This window comes from Periophthalmus magnuspinnatus, chromosome 18 (assembly GCF_009829125.3).
Source record: "Periophthalmus magnuspinnatus isolate fPerMag1 chromosome 18, fPerMag1.2.pri, whole genome shotgun sequence".
NCBI lineage: Eukaryota > Metazoa > Chordata > Actinopteri > Gobiiformes > Gobiidae > Periophthalmus > Periophthalmus magnuspinnatus.
This window is the reverse complement of record NC_047143.1, coordinates 5,064,962-5,077,627: the sequence shown is the minus strand read 5'-3', so window position 1 is coordinate 5,077,627 and position 12,666 is coordinate 5,064,962. Positions and strand designations below refer to the sequence as shown.

General features: G+C 44.0%; 2 long non-coding RNA genes across 2 annotated transcripts; both read right to left on the bottom strand.

The window, feature by feature from the left end:
- Positions 1–1,782: 1,782 nt before the first annotated feature.
- LOC117386572 (uncharacterized) lies at positions 1,783–2,747 on the bottom strand. Its single transcript, XR_004542695.2, has 3 exons — positions 2,608–2,747; positions 2,476–2,526; positions 1,783–2,020 (listed from the first exon to the last, which is right to left on the bottom strand). It is a non-coding gene; the product is annotated as an uncharacterized LOC117386572 (long non-coding RNA).
- Positions 2,748–9,346: 6,599 nt separating this feature from the next.
- LOC117386587 (uncharacterized) lies at positions 9,347–10,273 on the bottom strand. The gene is made up of 3 exons (XR_004542696.2): positions 10,172–10,273; positions 10,040–10,090; positions 9,347–9,584 (listed from the first exon to the last, which is right to left on the bottom strand). It is a non-coding gene; the product is annotated as an uncharacterized LOC117386587 (long non-coding RNA).
- Between the last annotated feature and the right edge of the window lie 2,393 nt (positions 10,274–12,666).

The following is a 12,666-nucleotide window of genomic DNA, read 5'->3' as shown; positions in this document are numbered from 1 at the left end:
ATCTATGTCTACGTCATTTTGACACCAAACATGGAGCCAAGTATGCAAAGGTTAGCCTGCAAGAAAAACAACAAATTGTCCAATAATTAAAAGGCTGTAAAAGTGTGTGCTCTGACCAGATACACACTTTTAAAAATGTCAGTTTATCAGGAAATACGCAGTTTCACAGACATGTAATATTTGCAACTTGAATAAGTAATAAATACAGAAACAGTTATTTAACAAGTTATAAAGTAGTTACATTTATTTTACATGACATTTGTTTATATTTAATGACATTTATACAGATGCACAGTCACATCTGGCCCTTGATGGCCCATTTTGCTGATGTGATGAAAATGAGTTTGACGCCCCTGTTTTAGAGGATCCACCACCTGCTTTGGAGATGTTATTTCCGTTATCCATCCAACTATTTTCTTCTGCTCATGGAGGGAACAGGGTCTAAGCAGTGACTCAGACTTCAGAGCTGGGTCGCCTCTCCATAGATCTGACTTCTAACTTGGCCTGAGGTTGCCATCTGCTTTCTGCGTCCATGGAGATTGATAAGTTCAATACCAAGCTATCTATGGAACCTTCCAGGCAAAGAAATCTCCATGGAGACAAGAGGGTGATGGAAGGTTCTGCCAGAAAAGTTCCATAGTGCATCGTTGTGTAGGATTTTTCATAAAGGAAATTTTCATGTACATGTTCTCACTATGACGTAAACACCGAGCTAAACTCCACAAAACAAGTATTATAAAAAAAAAAACAATATTTGCACAGGTTGGACTATCCATTTTACTAAAACACAGTTATATTATTTATTTATTTATTTATCTATCTATTTATCTATCTATCTATCTATCTATCTATCTATCTATCTATCTATCTATCTATTTAATTTATCTATTTATTTATTTTATCGATTTATTTATTTATTTTATCGATTTATTTATTTATTTATTTTATCTATCTATTTATTTTATCTATTTATTTATTTATTTTATCTATCTATTTATTTATTTTATCTATCTATCTATTTATTTATTTATTTATTTTATCTATCTATTTATTTATTTAATTTATCTATTTATTTAATTTATCTATTTATTTATTTAATTTATCTATCTATTTATTTTTTAGGTTTCAATTTTTACTTCATGATTTTACTTCACACACACTAGGGAATTTCATGACTGTTACCTAGCAACCATGGACCCAAATGTGAACTCCAATGTACATAAAAAATACTATTTGACAAAAAAAAAAAAAAAAAAAAAGAACAAAAAATGTAATAGAACACCATTATTTTTGTTGAAATACAGATGTCTGTGTGTAATCCCTCAGTCATCCAGATCTGAGCCACTGCAAAAGCCAAAGTTAAATCTGTCAACTGGACAAAAAGTCGTAGGAGTGAAGACGTTTCTCTGCTCATCCGAGACGCTTCTTCAGTTCTGGTCAGATTCACTGCTGGACACTGACTTATATCTGTGTGAAAGGAGGAGCTTTGTGTAGCATGTATAATGCAGCAATATGAAAAATGAAATGGGCTAGTATCAGAAGATGTAGGTTCGCTCGGAGGAAGATGGTGTGTTAAATGAAAACCAGACTCAGATGTGCAAGTTGAGCTCAGCTGTGATTATTTACAGAAGTGCCATCGACAAAAACATTATGTACAATAATTTACAAGGTGTGTGATGTAAAACAAAAATAAAATGGGTCCAATGTATTTATAGAGTTGTTTAGGTCAGGGGTGCAAGCAGTATTGTTCATAAATCCACGTTGCTGTGAAAGAAGAGTTCATAGATCCACTTAGGCGCACAAAGAGTTCAGATCGTCAAGTTTGGTGAACCTGGGTTTCAGTCTGTGCAAAACTCGCAAAGTTCAAACAATCCACCAGCGGAGGTTGTTAGTGTGCGTGTGTGCAAGTGGGTGTGTGTGGGGAGTGGCTGCAGCGCCTCCTACCGCACCGGCGGACGGGCGCACTCAATATGTCCAGGCTCGGGGCCTTCTAGCTCGCCATCCAATACTGGAACCTGGCCTGTACAAAGCAGGACCAGCAATAAGTAATATCATTGACCATGTATTACAGTTAAGTTACAAAAGGTAATGCAATAAAACAATTTATCACAATACTTAGTCATAATGATCATAATCATCATAATCAAAATCCATGTACATGTATAAATATTTCTTCCATCACAGAGTACTCTTTGTCATATCATTAGCACAATAACTCAAAGTGCATTAAGTTTTCAATGGTAAACATCACTCAATTTCAGTGCTAACATTACGTGGACAATATCAATAAATCCTGTGCAAATATATTAATGCATTTCAACCAGTACAGAATATAGCACTTTAAGAAATGATCGTCTAATACTTCGTAGGAACGAGTGCAGCTAGCGCCAGCACCAGCTGACAGGTCCGTAACTTAATTCAAAGGAGCGCTAGCGTTAGCATCGTAGCTCCAAACAACAATAAGTCAGCACTCACCAGTTCCGCTTAATAGTCATTCTCAGCACATCGTCATACAGCAGGAGGCATCTAGAAAGGTTGATGGCGTAACAGGCACTTAGAGATCGGTTTAAACCAAGATGAGTGAATTTTACAGGACTAAATGCCTACCTGCAGCAGCTCAGACACTCCCGAGACCCACAACACTCGCGAGCCGTGGTGTGGCGCCCCATTTAAAGAGACAGTGCACCAAGGCCAAGGGGAGCGGAAAAACACCCGGGTTACACCCTCCCCCCTTTAAATCATGCTCGTCCCCGTTGCATGGGAACTACAGACTTTACTTTCAGAGTATAGAGTCTGCTGCAGGTACATGACTAAGCGCCTCAGCATAAGCGTTAGATAAACTATGAAAAAGGGTTTGAACGACTGATATAAGCGGGTTCCCTAATGCTGAATACTGGAGACGTTGAGGCGGCTGGCGATGACGACTTGAACGCCTAGGTCCTACATCGCCCTCTGATGACTCAGATTGGACCGTCTCAGGGGTCCCAATTTCCACAGGCACTTCAGCATCAGGTGGATGTTTATCAGGTACATTGGTGAGTATTCCTTCTTCTTCAGGTAAGTTGGCAGGTTCAGGTAGGTTGGCAGGTTCAGGTAGGTTTACATCTCCAACTGCTAACTCAGGGCCCTCGGGTTCACGGCAGCTTGGGGATGGATCTTCAATGGTGGCTGACTGGGCTCCTTCACTTTCAGGTAAGGTGTCACCAGTAGAAGTAACAGTTGTTAGACTTTCAGGAGAACTAGTCTCTGGCATTTGTTCAGGTTCACTGGCTCTTTCCACACTGAATGTCATCGGGAGTCGAGGAGAACACTCCAGGACGACAGACTCTGCATCTTCTTCCTCCCCATCCAGAAGAGTTGGATCAGCAAGGTTGGCTTGTCGACTCTGGCTACGGGTATGCGGACGGCGAACAGGAGCAAGTTCTGTGGCGTCAATGCAGGTTGGCAGAAACCCACACGGCAAAAGAAGGTCACGGTGCAGTGTACGGGTAGGTCCATCCCTAGTCTCTGGTCTTACTACATAGACTGGGAGATCTCCGGCACGTTGCACCACAACATAGACATCCTGTTCCCACTTGTCTTCCAATTTGTGTTTTCCCCTGATCCTGACATTCCGGACGAGGACACGGTCACCGACCGATAAGCTTGCAGGTTTTACATGCTGATCAAACCGTTTTTTGTTCTTTAGACCGGATTTCTGGGCATTCTTGGAGGCCAGCTTGTAACTCTCTTGAAGGCGATCTTTTAGGCTCTTCACATACTGGGAGTGTGAGGAAGTTAATGGTTCTCGCACCGGCAAGCCAAATGCCAAGTCAACGGGAAGTCGGGGCGATCGACCAAACAGGAGCTCATATGGTGTGAACCCCGTGACCTCGTTTCTCGTGCAATTATAGGCGTGCACGAGCGGCTTGACATAATCCTTCCACTTTGACTTCTGTTTGTTCTCAAGCGTTCCCAGCATGCCTAAAAGAGTTCGATTGAAGCGCTCGACAGGGTTTCCCCTGGGATGGTATGGAGTTGTACGGGTTTTCTGGATCCCAGCCACCTCACAGAGCTCTTTGATTAATCTTGATTCAAAATCTGGCCCTTGATCAGAATGCAAGCGTTCAGGGATGCCGTAATAGACCATAAAATCATTCCATAAACACTTGGCCACAGTCTTTGCTTTCTGGTTAGTGGTTGGAATAGCAACAGCAAATTTTGTAAAGTGGTCTGTTAGTACTAGGATGTCTTTTGTATTGCTACTATCCGGCTCCAATGATAGAAAATCCATACATAGTAGCTCCAATGGACGTGTAGTTTGAATGTTCACTAAAGGAGCGGCTCTTTCAGGTGGAGTTTTACGGCGTACACACCGGCCACAGGTCTTGATGCAGTTGTCCACATCGGCTGCCATCTTCGGCCAGAAGAATCGCTGCCGCACCAGGTCGAGCGTCCGCTCTATGCCCATATGCCCCATATCATTGTGGAGACTCTTCAGGACCGTAGAACGCAAGACTGGAGGCAAAACGAGCTGAAGAACAACTTTATCTTGTTCCTGTCTCCTCCTGTAGAGGACTCCATCCTCCAGCTCCAACCGACTCAACTCTCGTAGCAACAAGGGAAGCTCAGGAAGTTCTTCTCGAAGAGTGGGAGGAATCTTTTCTCCGGTCTTAAGGTGGTAGATTACTTCCCGAAGCGCAGGATCGGCACTCTGTTCTTCCCTCAGCTCATTGTGTGTCAAAGAGGGAAGTACAGGTAAGCCGTGCATCTCTTCTTCAGCAAAACCTGCTGGAATGGCTTCAGCAGAGACTGTCAGAGTCTCAACCAGAGTGACGTCGGACTTAAGGGACTCGGACTTTTGGGACGCCCTTATGAGACTGCTCTGACAGATGGCATTGACAATATCAGGAGCAATCTCTGCAGCCTCACTTGAATTGGACAGTTGTTCTGCAAGGTGGTGAATAGCATCCCACTCTTGTCTTGAGTGGAGGTCATCAGGAACTTCGGCATGGCAACGTCTAGACAGAGCATCAGCATCATAATTGTGTTTGCCTGCTCGATATTGCATTTTGAATGAGTATGTGGACAATGCAGCTAGCCATCGATGGCTGGTGGCGTCGAGCTTTGCAGATGTAAGAACATAAGTGAGAGGATTGTTGTCCGTGACGACGGTGAAGGTTGCTCCATAGAGGTAGTCATGGAACTTTTCCGTAACACTCCATTTTAAAGCGAGGAACTCGAGTTTGTGAGCGGGATATCGAGACTCACTTTGCGACAAGCCTCTACTTGCATAGGCAATAACTCGGAGCTGACCATCTTGTTCTTGATAGAGGACGGCTCCCAACCCGGTTGTGCTGGCATCCGTGTGCAGGATGTAAGGCAACTGTGGATTAGCAAACCCCAGCACGGGAGCAGATGTTAGCTTCTCAATCACGATGTTAAAAGCAGCGGAACACTCTGAAGTCCACTTCTCTCCAAAAGACTGCTTCGGGTCCGGATACTTCACCGCAGGATTTTTGTTTTTGGCGGACCGGCGGACTGGTGCATAGCCACGAGTAAGGGTGTTTAGTGGTTTTACTATTTTAGCATAATCTTTGATGAACCTCCGATAGTATCCTGCGAAACCAAGGAAGGACCGCAACTCCTTGAGGTTTCGGGGAACTGGCCAGGATTTGAGTGAGGATATCTTCTCGGGGTCAGTTTCAACACCCTTCTCAGACACCACATGACCGAGGTAACGCACACTGGTCTGCAAGAATTTACATTTCTCGGGTGACAACTTTAATCCAAAATCCTTGAGACGGTTGAGAACTCGCAGTAGCCGCTTTTCATGTTCCTCTAAGGTGTCAGAGAAGATGATTAAATCGTCGAGGAACACAAGGACTTCTTTGAGATTTAAATCTCCCATACACTTCTCCATGAGTCTCTGGAAGGTACTGGGGGCATTCGTTACCCCCTGCGGCATTCGATTCCACTCCCAGAAACCCAGCGGGGTAACAAAGGCGGTTTTAGTCTTGTCTTCTTCGTCCATTTGGATCTGGTAATACCCTGACTTCAGATCTAAAACTGTAAACCATTTGGAGCCAGTTAGAGCAGAAAAGGACTCCTCAAGGTGCGGAAGGGCATAAGCGTCTTTCACCGTTTGTAAATTCAGCTTCCGATAATCAATGCAGAGCCTCACATCTCCATTCCGCTTACGGACCACCACGATCGGGGAAGCAAAGGGTGACTCTGACTCCCGGATAACACCAGCTTCGAGCAGGTCTCGCAGATGGCTTCGAACAGCTTCAATGTCACGAGGATGGATTGGCCTGGGTCGTTGCTTGAAAGGTGTTTCATCGTGGAGCTTGATGCTATGCCTTACTTGGTCCGTACAGCCAAAATCCAGATCATGGAGAGAAAACACTTCAGGCATCTGGTTGAGCTTAGCTGTTATTCGCCCTTTCCAGTCAGCTGGGATTGGGGAATTGCCAAAATTGAAGTCTAAAGTGTTGCTCTGGGATTTTGTTTGAGTTGACATGTGGGTTACAGTTTGCTGGGTAAGTATGGTCGGAGAGGTGGCAATGTCTGCGATGACACTCATAGGGGGAATGATAGCATTGTGGTCAGACTCATTCCGGATGACAACTGGGACCTTGTATGGGGCACGGGTTGGGAGCGTAATAAGGCAACTTTGAACACACAGTCCACCAGGTAGCGATGAGGTGGGGTGCTCAATCACGGCCCACTGGCCTGCAGATGGAATGTCTATCTTGGCGAAGCCCTCCAAAACGATAGTTTGACCAACGGAGACTAAAATTGGAGTCTGGCTCTGCAACCTCACAGCTCCGACACAACCCACTTGGCTCTGCTGATGGTTCAGCTGCAGGAGCTTCAAGACTGCACAGTAGCCTTGGGCAGCTGGCTGGAAGTCGGGAACATCACTGGCGAGATACTGCTCGTATAGTAATTCTAGTGTGTTCATGCCGATCAAAACTGGCGAAGGACAATCAGAATGGGCATCCGGCACAACCAGAGCTAGGGTTGGAATGTTGAACTCTGCTCCAAGAAAATCTTTAGGAAATGTGATCATCATTTCGACGTAGCCCAGGTACGGCACTGCCTGACCGGCTGCCCCCTCCACCTGAAGTAAGTTATAAAGTGGCTTAACTGGTTGTTCACTAAGGATCTGATTATAAAATGAGACTGGAACTGTAGTCACCTGTGAGCCCGTATCCAGGAGACAATGGTGACTTTGTCCTGCAACATGGATGACGGAGGAGCACTTTGAGCCCACCAGTCCTTTTGGAAGACGGATAGGAGTCTTCTTCTTGGACTGTAACGCCTCAGCACACTTAACGGTCGTCGTCTTCTCTTTCTTGGGACGGATTTGATCCCCCTTGGCTCCTGTCTGCCCCACAACAGGAACCGGACTTAGTTTAAATGGCTGGTGGAGGGGTTTTGTTTTCTGGCAAACTGTTTCCTCTTATGAGCAACGAGAGCGGAATTTGGCTCATTTTCACATTGAGGCCGGATATGTCCATCTTCGCCACACCGGAAGCAGTAACGAGGCTTTGGCTGGGGGAAGGCAGGTCGACGTGATGGCTGGACAGTGACTTTCCCTTTGACTTGCTTACTGCATGGCGAAGGCTTGAAGGCAGCATTTGGCTGGCTAGATGTTAACTTTGCAAGCTGGCGCTGGACATCAGCTAGTTGAGCGGCCAGTTGCTGAGTAAAGTTGGTCAATGCAGCAACAGTGTCTCCACCTTCAGCGTCAGGACGAGTCAGCTGTGCGTGGGTGGTGGCTTTCTGGCGTGCAGGCCCAAGATGTTGCTTCATCCGCACAGTTTTAGCAGCTTCCCGATCCTCCTCTGTGCGTAACAGGAGTAGCAACTGTGCGAAAGGAGGTGGTTGAGTCTTCTTCTGCTTAAGCTGGAGCTCAGCTATCAGGGCGTTATCCCAGCATCCTCGACAGAACTGGTTTAACAAATGTCGGTTTATATCAGACTCGATGACTCCTCCCCTCTTCAGAGCAGAGTTCAGGGCAACCTGGAGCCGTTGGAGATAAGCGGAAGCCTTCTCACCAGCATCCTGAACCGTGTCCATGAACTTCGCAAACAGTTCGTCTCCGTCCTGAACAGTTCCGTATGCAGAATCAAGAGTATCCAAATACTCTGCAGGCATTGTATCAAACCTCAGGTGCTTCACCACATCTGCTGCGGGAGGAAGAAGACTCTCCACTATCCTCCTGGAGCGCTGGAGATCTGACACAGATGGATCGCTCATCATCAGGTCCACGCCTGTCCTCCAGGTCTCATAGTCAGACTCATGGTTAGGTCTGGGCAGTCGTCCTGAGAATGCTCTGAGCCGCTGATATACTACTCCCTCCTCGTTCTTCATAATGTGTTCCACCACATATCGCTGGATCCCCGGCGGATTTATATCGCTACTGGAAAGTTTGAGCTTAGGCCCAGATGCAGATGGCTCCGTCTCTGGTGGCAGTGCATTGGGCTCTGCATTGGCCGGTTCTTCTTCACCAGGAGCAGTCGGATGAAGATCTGCGATGAACAGTCCAATCTGAGTCATCATTGATTTAAGAACTTCGGTATAATCGACACCGGAGAGTTTAGCAGTGTTTCGCAAATCAGAGAGGTACGATTTTGTAGTAGCTTTAGCAACATGATCAGTATAAACCGTAGAGAGTTCAGAAATATGACAAGTATCGGTCTTCTTAGCAGTAACAAAAGTGTAGGGTAATATTGGACGCAAAGCTTCCAAAGCAGCACCGCTTGTGAATTCAACTACAAGAGCGCAATCAAATTCAGACTGAGGTTCCGAAATAACTACATGCTTATTAATTGAACCATATTGTTTCAAGAAGTCAATAATTTCATCCTCTACTGTCTCTGTTATGCCCTCAACCAACACAGCATTTGGAATTTTGATGCCCTTTTCCAAAAATACATCCATTTTTTTCTTTGTGGGTTTCAAAGGATGAAAATAACTAAATATTGAAAAAAAATCACAAATAACAACAGGCACAATGTACATTAAACACAACCCAATTCCTCCTGGCTAGCTCGCCACTTTTATGTAGCATGTATAATGCAGCAATATGAAAAATGAAATGGGCTAGTATCAGAAGATGTAGGTTCGCTCGGAGGAAGATGGTGTGTTAAATGAAAACCAGACTCAGATGTGCAAGTTGAGCTCAGCTGTGATTATTTACAGAAGTGCCATCGACAAAAACATTATGTACAATAATTTACAAGGTGTGTGATGTAAAACAAAAATAAAATGGGTCCAATGTATTTATAGAGTTGTTTAGGTCAGGGGTGCAAGCAGTATTGTTCATAAATCCACGTTGCTGTGAAAGAAGAGTTCATAGATCCACTTAGGCGCACAAAGAGTTCAGATCGTCAAGTTTGGTGAACCTGGGTTTCAGTCTGTGCAAAACTCGCAAAGTTCAAACAATCCACCAGCGGAGGTTGTTAGTGTGCGTGTGTGCAAGTGGGTGTGTGTGGGGAGTGGCTGCAGCGCCTCCTACCGCACCGGCGGACGGGCGCACTCAATATGTCCAGGCTCGGGGCCTTCTAGCTCGCCATCCAATACTGGAACCTGGCCTGTACAAAGCAGGACCAGCAATAAGTAATATCATTGACCATGTATTACAGTTAAGTTACAAAAGGTAATGCAATAAAACAATTTATCACAATACTTAGTCATAATGATCATAATCATCATAATCAAAATCCATGTACATGTATAAATATTTCTTCCATCACAGAGTACTCTTTGTCATATCATTAGCACAATAACTCAAAGTGCATTAAGTTTTCAATGGTAAACATCACTCAATTTCAGTGCTAACATTACGTGGACAATATCAATAAATCCTGTGCAAATATATTAATGCATTTCAACCAGTACAGAATATAGCACTTTAAGAAATGATCGTCTAATACTTCGTAGGAACGAGTGCAGCTAGCGCCAGCACCAGCTGACAGGTCCGTAACTTAATTCAAAGGAGCGCTAGCGTTAGCATCGTAGCTCCAAACAACAATAAGTCAGCACTCACCAGTTCCGCTTAATAGTCATTCTCAGCACATCGTCATACAGCAGGAGGCATCTAGAAAGGTTGATGGCGTAACAGGCACTTAGAGATCGGTTTAAACCAAGATGAGTGAATTTTACAGGACTAAATGCCTACCTGCAGCAGCTCAGACACTCCCGAGACCCACAACACTCGCGAGCCGTGGTGTGGCGCCCCATTTAAAGAGACAGTGCACCAAGGCCAAGGGGAGCGGAAAAACACCCGGGTTACATTTGTTTCCTTTGTTGGCTTTGGGTCTGAGGAGTTTGGAGTTATATATCAGAGACGGATGATGTTGTTGAAATAAAGTTTAAAGTATCAGAAAAATGCGTTTCTGACATGTAAACTGTGTCGAACGTTTGGACAGAATTCTCCACAGTGTGATGTCATTAATACGATTAGAATGCTCTACTTTCTGACATTTTTGACAATTTTTTTACTACTTTTCTTCACAAATTACCCTCCCGATTGGTGCAAAAGTATAATTTATGTTTATGTTTAGACATTATCCCATCAAGTAATCGTGAAAACCTGTCGTACTCTCTCGAAGAAGCTTTCAAAAGACACACACAGACAGGCTTCAGTATGACACATGCTGCCTGGGTTTTAAGTGGGTAGACTGTTTGACCCAAGGCTCGTGTTCCTGTCTGCTCCTCTCCCATTCAACATGAAAGCTTTGAAAACATGGTGAAGAGTAAAGAGGGAGGGAGGAGGAGAGAAAGAGACAGAAAGACAGAAAGAATAGGATTAGAGAGGAGAAAGAGGAGAGGGAGATCAAGTTGCACAAACGTATTTATATATGAAAAGATACGCTTGGTTTGGTTTGGTTAAGTTTATTTTCACCCATCAAAACAATGAAAAACCTTTACATTTATGCAGTAGATATCAGAAAAGTACTTTGAAAAGACGTGAGTAAAGTAGAACCTTGTGTACCTTTCAACTCAGGGATTAGTACATGGAACATATCACAAAGGAGTTTCACTAAAACCACATTTTTGTAATCGGAAACACCTGGCTGTAATCAGGACAGTCATACGTGATGTCACATGGTACTTGAAATTGTGAATAGTGGCCACTGAAGGCAGCATATACTAAGATTTGCACTGTTTCTGACCAAAAAAAGCTGCAAATGTATCTAATTTGCACTCAGGTTGCCTAAAAACACTAAGAACATGACAAAATCCTACGTGGATACTACTATACTACTATACTACTATACTACTATACTATACTACTTATACTACTGCAGGAATTACACTGTATGATAAAAGTGGCCATTGTGTGTCCCTTACACTTTAGTTTTGTTTCATATTATTGAGATTAAGGTCCAGTGTGTGACCCGTATGTGACAGGTGACGAGGGGGTTACCGGTTCAGTCCGACAGCTCGTCATTGTGCACTCCTCGCTGAATACTCCGAAGCCCTGCGCTGTCTCTGCCTGTCAATCAAAAGTCTAAATGAAGCTAATTAGGGCTTTCAGTCAATATGCTAATGCTCGTCAAACTCCTTCTATCTCTGAGGCGCGGGGACTTTAGCGCTAACTTTTGGCTCCATAAATTAGACTGCAGTTCACAGCTGTGTATTCCTCGGGTGTTTCTATATTTCTATCCAACTGAAAAATTGTAAGTACTAAAGTTATATTTCTCAAGTACAGAGTAGTGGTCAAAAAATGTCTACATAAGAGTAAAAAGTATATGTTGTTGTCAGGGGAGCGGGTCGATGTGTTCGATGACACGTGTGTGAAGATAAATACGAAAATGTGCATGTTGAAAAAATATAACAGATTTGTGCAAAAATCCATAAAAAGCAGAGGAGATATTGCTTTAGCACACAGCTGTTGAAAAGGGAGTTATGAGGCTTCAGAAATGGAACAACTTTGACTTTGAACTCTTATATCGTCTTGAGTAATGGGAGTAATGCTCAGCAGAGCGCTGCAGATCAGGGCAGAACTATGTATTTCTGACCCTTACAGCTCTTACCTCAGTTATTTTTAATGCACATTTTATACATATATCCCATCATAATATCAAAATCTAATAATTCTGTGTGAAGTAGACCTGAGTCTGAGCCTGAGCAAAGATGTGAGATCAGAATGTTCCTCAGTCAAACCTGTTGAAGATGTTTGTTTGTATTGACTGCAGTCAAAGTGTGGCTCACTCCGCTCCTGTGGCTCACTCCGCTCCTGTGGCTCACTCCGCTCCTGTGGCTCACTCCGCTCCTGTGGCTCACTCCGCTCCTGTGGCTCACTCTGCTCTTGTGGCTCACTCTGCTCCTGTGGCTCATAACTTTATCTGTCTGCAAACACAAAGACCTAGATTCTGCAGCAGCAGAGCTGACCTGTCTCACACTGACCAGAGAAACAGTGGGTCATGTGACCAGCAGGACGTCTAAAATGTCTCAGACATGTCTCTGCAGAGGAGAGACTTCAGCTGTGAGCTGCTGCTTGGATCCAGCGTGACTCACTTCAGACAGAGCACAATAACAAGTCAGATTCTGGAGGTGAACTCCAGACTCTCTACAGAGAGAATATAAAACATATACAGTTTATTATTTAGTGTATCTTTATATTAGTTTAGCAGTTCCTGTTTCAGTCTTCTCTTAAATTCTCTCAGC